Source organism: Panthera uncia (genome assembly GCF_023721935.1).
Source record: "Panthera uncia isolate 11264 chromosome C1 unlocalized genomic scaffold, Puncia_PCG_1.0 HiC_scaffold_3, whole genome shotgun sequence".
Lineage (NCBI taxonomy): Eukaryota > Metazoa > Chordata > Mammalia > Carnivora > Felidae > Panthera > Panthera uncia.
This window is the reverse complement of record NW_026057584.1, coordinates 102,631,204-102,644,369: the sequence shown is the minus strand read 5'-3', so window position 1 is coordinate 102,644,369 and position 13,166 is coordinate 102,631,204. Positions and strand designations below refer to the sequence as shown.

The window sequence follows — 13,166 nt, the reverse complement described above, 5'->3', positions numbered from 1 at the left end:
GCGGACACAGCTCTTTCCTTGCTCCAACAGGTCACAGAGCTTACCAGCCCTGCTCATCCTCTGAGCTCCCATAACCAAGTAACCAAGAGGCTGAACTGTCCGTTTGTCAGTCCGCCCCTCTCACTGGGCAGAACTCCTGGAGGACAGAGGTGGGTCTGCCTGACCGTCGCCACTCTGAAGTCCAGCCTGGGCCCTGGCCCAGAGAAGCCACTCCAGCTGTGTTTGTTGGGTGAGTAAATGATAGGGGATTGGCCAGCGAGGGAGTGGGAGCGGAGGCGCTCGTGAGAGAGTGCCTGTACCGGGCAGGGAGCCAGCGGCTGTGCCTTCTTACCAGGACTTCAGATTAGTTTGTTAGCTCAGTGCCCTGAGAACAGGGCTACGGTGGCAGGGGACAGGGGACAGGCGAATTTGGGTGGGAGAGTAGGGAACCGGGCAAAGTACGGAGTGTGTGGCAAAGGGACCCTGGGTGCGTGAACATGGCCAGGGCCTGGCAGGGGCCCTCCCGCTGGGTACCTGCCACGTGCCAGAGGGCTCACAGGCTGCTGAATACACAGGATCCAGAATATACTGCTATGGAGAGGTGTGTGTGTGTGTGTGTGTGTGTGTGTGTGTGTGTGAGTGTGTTCCTTATGACACTCCTTACCTGCCTGAAAGCTGAGGCTCCCGAAGAATCCAGCCACCACAGGATGCAGTCTACGTGCCCTGGGGGCACACAGCTCTCAGAGATGAGGTTTTGGGGTGACGGTGGGGGGTCCGCAGCTGAAGACCAAGAAAGGATTCTTGAAGACGTCTCTGGTGAAAAAAAGGTGGTCTTATTAAAGTGCAGGCACAGGACCCGTGGGCAGAAAGAGCTGCACTGGGATATGCGTGTGGTTGGTTTTATGCTATGAAGTTGGGGAGGTAAAGTCAAGTGGGAAATCTCCAGAAGGACATGGATATCCTAAGGAGGACTCCAAAGATACCTGAGGCCTTGCTATGGTCAAGCCAAGGTTGTTTCCCCTCTAGTAAGGCATTAACATTAGGACAGCAGGGGGTTCCTGGAGAAATGTCACAGTCTGTATTTGCCTCAAGTATCTGTCAACGGGCTGCAGGTTATGAAGAAATTTAATTTTCCCTGCGACTCCCTTCTTGCCCTTGTTCCCCACATCACTATTGAGGGGTGATGTTGGGGCTCCAGGAAACTGAGTCTATAGGTTTCTGGAGATTAGGCTGTTGATAAGATTGCCTTTTTCTTGTCATTAACCAGGACATTTGTAAACTGATGGAGACCGTGTCCTGTATGACTATGATCTCTATCAGTTGGTCATTTGTTTTCTTTCCTCTCCTTTGTCCTTGGGCAGCCAGGAGAGCCTGAGGAATATCACAAACATCCCACCTGGCTGGTGGGGGAGGGGGGGAGGTGCGCTAGCTTTCACATTGTCCTCAGCCCTCCCCACGCTCCCTCATCATCTGGAGTCTGTAGATACCAATGCACCCAACAGCCCTATTCCGGGTCAGCCCTCACTGACCCTACTGTACGAAGGAGGAAACTGAGGCCAGGAGAGGTTCATTTCCTTTGCCCAAGAAAGAATCGGAATCCAGATTTTTTTTTTTTAAGTATGTTTATTTATTTATTGCGAACAAGCAGTGGAGGGGCAGAGTGGGAGGAAGAGAGAAAGAATCTCAAGCAGTCTCCGTGCTGTCAACGCAGAGCGCAATTTGGGATTCGACGCGGGCTCAATCTCGCCAACTGCGAGATCACGACCTGAGTCAAAAGCAGGAGTCAGACGCTCAACTGACAGAGCCACCCAGGAGCCCCTGAACCCAGATGTTTTGACTCAAGTCAGCGTTCAACTACTACTGGATTCTGCCTTAGTGGAGACATAGGCTCACAAAAATAGGTTGAGGGATGCCTGGGTGGCTCAGTCGGTTAAGCGTCCGACTCTTGATTTCGGTTCAAGTCATCATCTCAGGGTTTGTGGGATCGAGCCCCGCGTCGGGCTCTGTGCTGACAGTGTGGAGCTTGCCTGAGATTCTCTCTCTCCCTCTGCCCCTTCCCTGCTCACGAACACACACACTCTCTCAAAATAAGTAAATAAACATTAAAAAAAGACAGGTTGAAGTGGGCTGCATCAACATTCATTCATTCATTCATTTTGTTTTCTTAGCCAGCAGTCAATCTGAGCCCATGGTACCATGTACCAGGCACTCTGTTGGATGGGGTGGAGCAGGGGACCCCCACCCACTACCATGTGCAGTCAGAGGGGAGACGTGGTCACTGAGAGGAGCCCCATGTCCCCCAGACCCTCTTACAGCCTCTACTCGCCTCCCCAACCCGAGAGCGTTCTGCGGTGCCTTTAAGAAAAAAAAGGCATTGTTGTTGGAAAGCTGAAATCCGCCTGCAGGTTCCCAATGTCCCATCAAGGGTGTTTGTGTACAAAACAGAGGCCGGGTGTGGCCGGTGGCACACAGGGCCCACTGTGAGGCGGGCCGAGGCACCCGGCTTTCTTCAGTCCCAACTGTCTCTGGCACAGAAGACGCGGTGGGGAGGACACTGCCCTGGCCTGATGGCTACGGCACCATGGGGCCCAATCCCAGCCAGACCGTGGGGAACACGGCCCTCGAGGCAATGCTGTGGGCAACCCTGGACATGGCCCATGCCAGTGGTCTGCAAATGGTCCCCCCAAAGCCTTCATTGAAGGAAATAGTATGTGGCAATGTGTCCCAAACTAAGAGCTGCCCTGCAGGTGGCTGGGGGCCACAGACTATGATGGGGGCTCTGAGGAGGCCCAGGTGTAAGGTGCCGAGTGTGAAAATCTCAGAGCATGTCTAGCCTCTGTGCTGCTGCTGCTGGGGAACATGAGGCCCACAACAAGGAAGCGACATGCCGAGGTCCCCTGGTGATCCGGTGGCTCATCCAGACTGGGAAGGAACCCAGGTGCCCGTGTTACCCCGGCCAGGGCTCTGCCCTTAAATTCAGGCCCTTCCCCCAGGCATATTGGGGTTGGGAGAGTCTCTGTTACAGACATTTGTCACCACTGCTTGCTGAATGCACGCACCATGGTTCAGGTACCTCACTGGGCACATTGTGGACACTGGCCACTTAACGCTTGCAGCACCCGTGAGTGAGGGTTATTGCCCTTGTTCTCCAAGGACAGACCTCAGGCTGACATGTCGACATGCTGTGGCTAGATGCTCAGCCAGAAAGTGTGGGCCGATGCCCCAAACGCGGGGTTTCTGGCTGCATAGCCGGGGCTTCCGCTTTTTCACACCATCTCTCCCATCGGGGACACGGCCCGTGCTCAAGACCAGTGGCCTGACTAGCTGTGCGGTGACCATTGAGGGATTTGAGCAGAAAGTGCTCGAGTGAAGCTAGTTTTCACTGTGGGGGGGCCCATGTTGCGGGTGTCCAGTTGAAGGAAAATGACCCAAGCCTGTCCTCTCCAGCCTGTCCTCTTTGGGATCCAGCAGTGACACAGGACCAAGAGGGACATTTGGGGATCTGAGGGTAAATTGTATTTCTCTAAGTCAGTGGGATCTTGATCCATGAGTGAAGTTGTAAAAAGACTCAACAATACAGTTACGGAGCATTCACGTTTAAGTGAGTATGTTAAATTTATTTTATTTTATTCTATTTTATTTATTATTGTTTGTTTGTATGTTTGTTTATTCATTTGTGCTCCTGTTCTTTGTATTTTGTTTATAATTAAAAAAATTTTTTTTTAACATTTATTCATTTTTTTGAGAGACAAAGACAGAGTGCGAGTGGGGGAGAGACAGAGAGAGAGGGAGACACAGAATCCAAAGCAGGATCCAGGCTCTGAGCTGTCAGCACAGAGCCTCACGTGGAACTCGAACCCATGGCACGCCACCTAGCCTCCACAAGATCATGAACTGAGCTGAAGTCAGAAGGTAAACCGACTGAGCCACCCAGGTGCTCCTGTTCTCTGTATTTTAAAGTTGATTTCTACCTGGGCAGGATTCTCAACACTTGGACTTCAAAGGGGCATCATGGCCAGGACAGACCTGGGGGTCATGGTTAGGCCAGGGAGCAGGGACATAGCCATCCCCAGGGTAGCTGGCCTCTAAATTAGGAGGTGCCTTGGCCTTCACAAGGTGGCCTAGAAGGGAAAGGAGGCCACCTGGGGGAAGCCTGAGAGATTCAAAGATCCCACCCCACATGCCACCAGCCACCTCCTGCCCACAATTCCTGGTGTGCCGGCCTTGCCTGGGAGATGTCGCCCTCTGTCTTTCTTTCTAACACTGGTGCATGTGCTTACAGAGAGATGCCCTTTCTGATCCTGCTGGGTTGGTTTGAAAAGGCAAAGCTTGCAGAGCACGAAGAGTTTTGTAACCTTTTTAGTGGACACCCTTGCACTCTGAGGTAGGGGAATCCAGAGGGCATAGGCAGAATCCAGAGGCCCCTAGGAGGCTGCTGCTAGTTCAGGACTTGGGACAGCTGCTCGGGTCCAGGGCTCTCCCGAGAGCAGCAGACCTTTTCCTCCCATTTCCCTTAAGCCCAGGGAAAGGGTCAGGGGCCAAGAGCACTTTTGCAGAGAATGTGGCCCAAGCGAGATGCTGTGGTAGCATCTTGTAGCTACCATCATGCTTTTGCACATAAGGGGGGAAAAGTTTCCTCTTACAGGTGGTTGCTTTATTTTTATTCTCCCAACCCCCCCTTTTTTTTTAGAGAGAGAGAGTGAGCAAGGTACAGGGACAGAGGGGGAGAGAGAGAGAAAGAGAATCTTAAACAGCCTCCACACTCAGTGCAGAGCCGAATGCAGGGCTTGATCCCATGACCCTAGGATCATGACCCGACATAAAACCAAGAGAGTCGGACCCTCAACTGACTGAGCCCCCCAGGCACCCCACCAGTGATTGCTTTATAAGTAACATGGTCTATGTAACATGAGATTGGGATGTTCACAGCTTGTGAGAAGTGATGTTTACTGTGTGCCTATTTTTACCCAGAATTGCCACCCGTAATTCTGCAAACCATCCTGCAAAGTGAATACTAATTATCACTATTTTTACGTAGGAGAAAATGAATCTCGGTGAAAATACATACCTTGTTCAAAACTGCAATTGGAAACAGTGGAGCCTGGACGCAAACCCAGTTGTGGAAATCTTCAGTTGGGTGGCATTCTCTTGTGCCAGGCCAGTGCACGGGTCGTGCCTCAGCCTGTTTACAACATTTCAGATGGGTCGCCCAGGCACGGGAGGCTAGGTGGCGTGCCATGGGGACGCGGTGGGGCTGGGACTGGAAGCCAGCCAGCCTGGCTCTAGAGCGACGTTTAACCGGAGCTCTAGATGCACACGTCGGTAAAGAGCTTTCAGTAACCGGCACGTGACCGCACCCCTGCGTCTCAGACATGACAGTGAATGGAAGAAACCAGAAAGAAAGCCCGCTGCCTGACTTCGTGGTGTCACAAAGCAGGGACACCTAAGCAGTGTTTAGGGACGGTTAGGTGGTAACATTGCATAGAAAGGAAGGCAAGGAGGTGATTGCCCTGAATTCAGCGTAACTCTGGGGTGGGGGCAGGGAAGGGCAGTGGGAGAGGATTCAAGTTTGGGGGTGGTTCTGAGGGACCACAGTGCTCCATTTCCTGCCCTGGGCTGTGACTTGATGAGCAGGGTTCGCTTTGTGATAAGTCCTTGAGCTGTGTGTTCCATGCCCTTCTCTGTGTGCATATTACATTTCACAATAAAATAGGTGTGAAAGAGAGAGTAAATGAATCATGTCACCCTGCGAAAGGGCTCTCTCCACCCCCCCCCCCCCAACTGCTGGGAGAGCCGCCAGCCGCGGGGGACAGCGCGTGTGGATCTGGAGACCCTTCTGCCTCTCCTCTGCACACCGGTGTTGGCAGTGCTTGGTTTCGGGTCTGTGTTCCTACCACTTGCCCGTCGCCAGCCCACACCCTGGCAGCCTACCCTGTTCTTCCCCATCTAAGCCGCTCCGGCCGACAGCTTTGAAGAGAGAGGAGGCCTCACGATGGGTGGGAGCAGAAGCCACCCTTTGGCTTCCCCAGCCACCGGCTGGCACGGGAGCTCCGTGCAGGGCCTGTATCGCGGGGTAGGGGGGCCAGCCGCACCTGGCCAGCTGGAAGGGCTCGGGCAGACCTGGCCCTGACTTTGCCCCCAGGCCTTGGCTTCTGAGACCGTAGAATAAAAAGAATCACACCCACCCCCCAGGGTGGTTGCCTGGTTTCACTGCGATGCCATCGGAGAAGCACGCGGTGGCATGCTTGCGTGGACAGGGCCCCACGGCGTGGCTCCCTTGCGCGGGACTGCTTTTCCTTTCTGCAGGCCTACCGAGTGTCCAAACCCCAACTTCACTCTGGGCTTAAGCTCTCCAGTCCCCTCGCTGGCTGCAGGGAGGACTCCTGACGGCCTCCAAATCCAGGCGGGCCGCCCACTGCGCCGAGAGCCCCTTGGAGCACAGGGAGTGGTCTCATTCAGCCCCACATTCCAGGTGCTCCCACAACAACCCAGGGCCTGGACACAGCAGGAGAATGGCCCATGGATCTCTCTCCACAGTGAAGCCCTGACACCCAGAAGCCCCAGCGGGTGAAGGCAGCTGACCAGCTATCCAGAGCAATCCACCCCTGCCCCCACTCAGTTTGACCCCTCTGGTTCTGCAGATTAATCTGGATCCCTCTCACTTCTAACAGTATCCCCGTTGCTGAGGTCAAATGGAATGCCAGTCAATCAAGTGCTCCTTTAAAGGCATCGGGGGAACCCACCATTTAAGGGAAACCGCTGAGCGACGCCTGGGTGGCTGAGTCGGTCAAGCGTCTGACTTCCGCTCGGGTCATGATCTCACGGTTGTTCGTGAATTCGAGCCCCGCATCCGGCTCTCCGCTCTCAGTGCGGAGCCTGCTTTGGATCCTCTGTCTCCCTCTCTCTCTCTGCCCCTCCCCCAGCTCGCACGTGTGTGCACTCTTTCTCTCAGACATAAATAAACTTAAAAAGAGGGGAAAGCCTATGATGGGTTAGCTCTTTGGGAGAGTGAAGGGAGTCTTTCGTAATGTAGCAAAGCCCACCTAATTTTTTTTCCTTATATACGTTCAGAGTTTGGACTTTGGAAGGTCTGGGTTCCCGGGGAGGCAGATTCTGGGACAGTGATTCCCATGCAGGACATTTAATAGGAATGTTCTTGAGGTCAACCCTGGAAAGCGGGGACGGGAGAAGCTGGGCTGCCTGTAGTCTCAGTGGGGACCTCCACGGGCACATTTGAGTTGTCTCCCCATGGGGTGAGGGGGCCAGGCCTTTATATACCCTGCCAATCAGTCAGTCACTTGAAGGAGGGGCAGGAGGGGTGTGACTTGGAAGGCGGCAGTCCTCACAGGGACGGTGGATGGCACCCCCACCCAGCAGCCTGAGGACAGAGTCTTCCTTCCTGAAGGGGAACCTGGGGGCTCGTCAGTACCCACCACACCCCGTCACGTGCAACTTTTGCAAAGAAACATCAGGGCACTGCTGTTTCTTGAGGGCCTACTGTGTGCCAGGCCCTGTGCTTCATTCTCTCAGAAAACTCTCACAAAGCCTTTACGAGGTGGGTATTATTACACCCATTTTCCGGATGAGAAAACAGAGGAGAAAAAAGGTCAGTTATCAGGAGAGTGTCAGGACTTCACTCCCCACCCTCCTGCTGGCCAGTTCCCTGCCTCCCACATTCTCCTGGCTTGCCCTGTGACGGGCTGTAGGTTTGCAGCTTGTCCAGAGACCGCGTCCTCACAGGGCCATGCACCTGCCTCCCTGCCTCGCCCAGCAGCACTCAGGCATGGTCCTGGCGAACGAGAAGCCGGGCCTGGGGTGAGACCCTGAGAGGCCGACCACCAGGGTCCAGGGCCCAGCAAGAGGTGCAGGGCAGAGCCAAGGCAAGGCTGATACAACCTGGGGTCAGATGGACGGAGTTAGTCTCCCCTGGAAACTGACCCATGCAAGTGCCAGTTTGCAGACTGGGGGTGACGGGCATACTCGTAAGGACATCCACGCAACAGACACAGGGCCCTTAAACTGTGACAGAAGCATGCTTGGCACTTGGGGGGTTGGCAGGAAAAGTGAAGCATCATCCCTCAGAGGGCTCCCGGACTAGTGGAAGAAAGTGATGGAAAGTAGCCAACCAAAGAACCACTGCAATAAATCCCCCGGAAATGAAAATGGCTCTCATCTGTCGTAAAGCTCCGTGTGCCTGGCGCCGGGCTAGGTACTGGGAGTCAACATGGCTCATGCTCATTTTGGAGACCCTGCAAAGCAGATATCCTCAGGCCCGCTTTTGCCGAGGAGGCGACCAAGTTCTGAGGGTCATTCGAGGCCACCAAACCTGGAGCGTCAGAATTGGAACAGAGGTCTCTGACTCACTTTCCTTCGTCCCAGCTTTGAACCCTAATCCCTGCATGATGATCCGATGAAGGGACTTAAGCCAGCACCGGGTGGTCCACTGAGGAAAGCACCATGCTTATAGCTGACCTTGGCTGTGACCCTGGGGCAGACCAGAGATCTTGTGTTTCATGGTGGTGACAGTGGGGTAACTGGGGGAAGAAGACAGTCCTGCAGGGTGTAGAGTGGTCACGGGGCTGTGCCACTAAGACCCCCTCTGGCCTTTAACCAAGGCTGCTTCCTCTTCATGGGGGCTGGGGTGTCAAATTGCACCTGTGGCCGAAGGCCCGTGTGACTTCCTTCCTGACAAGGGTGTGGTGCCTTTAACAGGAGGCTGGGGAGGCTCCCTGGTGGCCTCTTGAGGGGAGGATTGGGCCCAGTGTCCCTGCTGAGGGCTGTTATCCCACTACCGGCTGGGGCCAGATCCCACCGAGGAGTCATTTTCTCTCGGCCCCTGGGGCAAGCGGAGTGTTTCCCCTGTGACACCTTCTGGTGGACAATTCTCCTTCTACACACCGTCTGCCCATGTCTTCCTCCTCCTTCAAGGGCCACTCCGCATCCCCCCTCTCTCATGAAGTGCTCTTTGAAACTCTGGTCTAGCGTCCCTGTCTCTAAACTTCGCGCCCTGTCTTAGGATTGGCTAAGTCCTTCGATGGCGAGGAGGAGAGAAGTGCTCAGGGCGGCTCCAGAAGCGTGGGCAAAAGTGGGCTTTTCGTGGGCTTGTGGAGAGGGATGGGACCTCCCTGCCAGGTGCTGTCCTGGGTCCAGGAAACACCTGCTCCTGTCTCCGTGGTGACCTTCCAGGACAACTTGGAGCCAGGGGAAAAGGGTCAGAAAGGGGTCTGCCTGGACTCTTTCACATCCCAAATCTGCCCACTTGCTCCCAGGCTAATGTTTCCACCAGGCACGATGGGCACAGCACCAAAGACCCACAAAAATGTTTTAATTTTTATTTTATTTATTTATTTATTTTTAATTTAATTTTTTATTTTTTAAAATTTACATCCAAATAAGTTAGCATCTAGTGCAACAATGATTTCAGGAGTAGATTCCTTAGTGCCTCTTCCCCATTTAGCCCATCCCCCCTCCCACACCCCCCTCCAGTAACCCTCTGCTTGTTCTCCATATTTATGAGTCTCTTCTCTTTTGCCCCCCTCCCTGTCTTTATATTATTTTTGTTTCCCTTCCCTTATGTTCATCTGTTTTGTCTCTTCAAGTCTTCATATGAGTCAAGTCATATGATTTTTGTCTTTCTCTGACTGACTAATTTCCCTTAGCATAATACCTTCCACTTCCATCCACATGGCAAGATTTCATTCTTTTTTGATTGCCGAGTAATACTCCATTATATATATACCACATCTTCTTTATCCATTCATCCATCGATGGACATTTGGGCTCTTTCCATACTTTGGCTGCTGTTGATAGTGCTGCTATAAACATGGGGGTTCATGTGTCCCTTCAAAACATCACACCTGTATCCCTTGGATAAATGCCTAGTAGTGTAATCGCTGGGTCATAGGGTATTTCTATTTTTAGTTTTTTGAGGAACCTCCATACTGTTCTCCAGAGTGGTTGCACAAGCTTGCTTTCCTATCTTCTTTTTATTTTTATTAATTTAATTTAATTTTTTTTTTTTGAGAGAGAGAGACAAAGAGCACAAGCAGGAGAGGGGCAGAGGGAGAGGTAGAGAGAGAATCTTAAGTACGCTCCTTGCTGTCAGCACAGAGCCCAATGAGGGACTTGATCTCAGAAACCGTGAGATCATGACCTGAGGCTAAATAAAGCGTCGGACGCTTGACTGAGCCACCCAGGCGCTTATAATTTCAATTTCTTCTGAAATCAACAAGAAAACATGAATATAATAATAATGAATATATATTTATCTTTATACCAAGTAGTCCTAAAATATAATTAAAAATTTATTTGATGGAAGAAGGGGCCCGTGAGAGCCATGATGTGGCCTTGACCAACAGCATCATCTTGCCCTGGGTTGCTGCAGTCCCCTCCTGATGGGTGTCCCTGCTCCCACCCTCCACTACAGTTCATCCTCCGTGAAGCAGCCAGAATGATCCTTCTAGAACTGTAAGTCCGATCGTGTTACTGAAACCCTCCTAGGACTCCAGGTCTCCCTCACGAGATTCATGGTGTCTCTAATGTCAGCATCTTTCCCGTCTTCCCCTTTTTCCTGTTCCCGCCTCATGGCCTTCTTGGGCTGTTTCTGGAATGCTGTTTGGCCTCAGGGCCTTTGCACTTGCTGTTCCCACCTGGGAAGATCTTCCTCCCAGTATCTGCCCGGCTCTGCCCTATTGCCTCAGGGCCCACAGGCAGGGCTCGTGGGAATAGTGCCCCCTGCAGGCCACCGAGCAGAGAGGGCTTCCCCCATGACTTCGCGCAGGAACACACTGCCCCCTTCCAATCCCTCACTCTTTCTGTCCTCTGCTTCACCATACCAAAGAGGGCCAGATAGACTGTAGACCCTGCAGTTGTGCGGGGTTGACTGTCCCCCGCAGCAGGACATGGGAGGGCGGAGGGCATGAACTGTGTTTCGCCCACTGCTGTATCGCCTGTATGTGAGGAGAGCCCAGATGGGCAGGTGCTCCGTGAAGAACAAGGACTGAGTGACAGGGTGACAAGCCTGGGCTTCTCCGAGTGTCTCTGACACTCCATCTCTCCACTGGTCAACCTCCCATGTCACATACACCTGCTGCGACACTATCTTACAGAGACGCTGAGAGCCCTGCCCGACATCCTACCTTTAGCCCCTGGCCCCCAGCTGCCTGACCTTTTACTCTTGCTTGTTCCCTTTTGGCTTCCCTGGAGGGACATTAAGGTCTTGGAGAGCTTGGCCCCAGGCTCGTGGGAGTCAGCCGCCAGTGGGTCAGTGGCAGGGGAGGGGTGGCCTGGAGGTTCAGGACCCGGCTCACCCCTACCAGCGGGGCTCACACTCTCCTCTCCTTTTCCTGCACGATTGTGAGCTCTGAAGACCGATATGTCCCATCCTGCTCCAGTAATTTTCAGGGCCTTGAGCCTAGTGCCTGCGACACGCACATCATTTGGATCACAGATGTGAGTTAGTCACTGCCTCTGTCTCCCAGGCGCTCAACTGTCTGATATGGGAAACAGACGGTCACAGTGAAGTATGACAGGGAACATGAAGAGGTAGGGAAAGGACTGGGGTTGGGTCCCGGCCACCACAGTCGGGGCTGTTTTCTGCAGATGAGGTTTAAAGCTACTGGGTTTTTAACTTAGTTTTTGCATTTTATTTATTTACTTATTATTATTTTTTAATGTTTATTTCTATTTTTGAGAGAGAGAGAGAGAGACCACGAGCGAGGGAGGGCCAGAGAGAGGGGGACAGAGGATCCCAAGTGGGGTTCAGACATGGGGTTCAGACTCACAAACTGTGAGATTATGGCCTGAGCCGAAGTTGCTTGCTTAACTTGCTTAACTGACTGGCCCAGGGGCCCTTATTTCTGCATTTTTAAAGAAACAATTTTAGACCTACAGAAAAGTTGCAAAATTAGTACAGTGCTTAATATCCTTCACTCATATTCCTTAAAATAGTAATATTTTACTTTTGCTTTCTCTCCCTCTCCCTTCCCCCATATCTGTTACCTATCATCTATCTGTCTATCTATCATCTGTCTATCTATCATCTATCTACCTATCATCTCTATCATCTACCTATCTCTCTATCTCTCTCTCTCTCTCTCAAATTTTGTCTAAAATGTTTCAGAATAAGTTGCAGATATGATGCCCTTTCACTTCTAATACTCCAGTACGTATTTCCTAAAAGCAAGGGCGTTCTTTGACATAACCACGGTACAAAGATCAACATTAAGCAATTGCGACAGCAATGCGGGCGGCCGTGGCCGTGGCCGTGGACCTGGGCGGTGTGTAGAGAAGTGTTTGCGGCGCTTCTGTGCTGAGCCCCGGGGAGGGCTGGTGGAGAGCAAACTTCAGAACAGCAAGCCCGATGGATCCCTCGTGCAGGCCTGGGACTCAGGTGAGGGTGGGTTGAACTTGACCCGAGAAGCACCAGGGACCCCTGCAGATTTGGGCTCCACGTGCACTCTAGTCGGTCTCTCTCGGGTCCTGTGGAGGGGGGGTCCTGGAGCCCATGATCCCAGTCGCCTGAGGCCCTCTGTCCACAGGAGAACCAGGTTGCCCTGTTAGTAAGAAGTTCAGCAAGAATAGAATGTCCTCCAAGAGCTCGGGGATCAGGGAGTGGAAGGACAGGCAAGGAAAGGGAAAAAGTGAGTGAGAGTGCGTGTCTGGCATGAGCTGGGCCTGTTGTGTAACCGCGACAGTGTCTCCCAGTGAGTCATCACCCGGCTCACGCGGCCTGCCTTCCGTGTCGCCTCCCCTCTACCTGGCTGGCCGCCGGCACCGTCCCCTCTCAGCCTGCCATGCTCCCAGCCTGGGCCCACGACTTGGAGTTATTCAGAACCACGTTCGGATCCTACCGGGGCTGACCTGTGAGCCTGGGCGAGTGGCTTGACCTCTCTGGGCCTCAGTTTTAAGTCTCCAGAGTGGGAATAGCAGCCCACACCTTGCAGGCTGGGGCGGGAGTGGTGAGTGTTCACTCTTCTGCCCCGGCTGCAGGGTGGGCTCCCGTCTGCCGGGGGCAGGCCCGGGTCTGACCTACCTGGGCACGCTTGCCAGGGTACAGAGTGCCGAGTAGGGGTTGCCTAGACGCTTGTGGAAGCCGTAAGGGACATGAAGCCGCTACAGTGCCTGGCGTGCACGGGAAGTATCTGCCATCTTACACGAGGGCTTCAACGCAGCCACCGTCATGACCC

General features: G+C 53.2%; 1 long non-coding RNA gene across 1 annotated transcript in view; it reads right to left on the bottom strand.

The window, feature by feature from the left end:
* Positions 1 to 779, bottom strand: part of LOC125911936 (uncharacterized) — a 4,796-nt gene extending 4,017 nt beyond the window's left edge. Inside the window, exon 1 of the long non-coding RNA XR_007454514.1 lies at positions 644 to 779. This is a non-coding gene — a long non-coding RNA (uncharacterized LOC125911936). The remainder of the gene's footprint in view (positions 1 to 643) is intronic.
* Between the last annotated feature and the right edge of the window lie 12,387 nt (positions 780 to 13,166).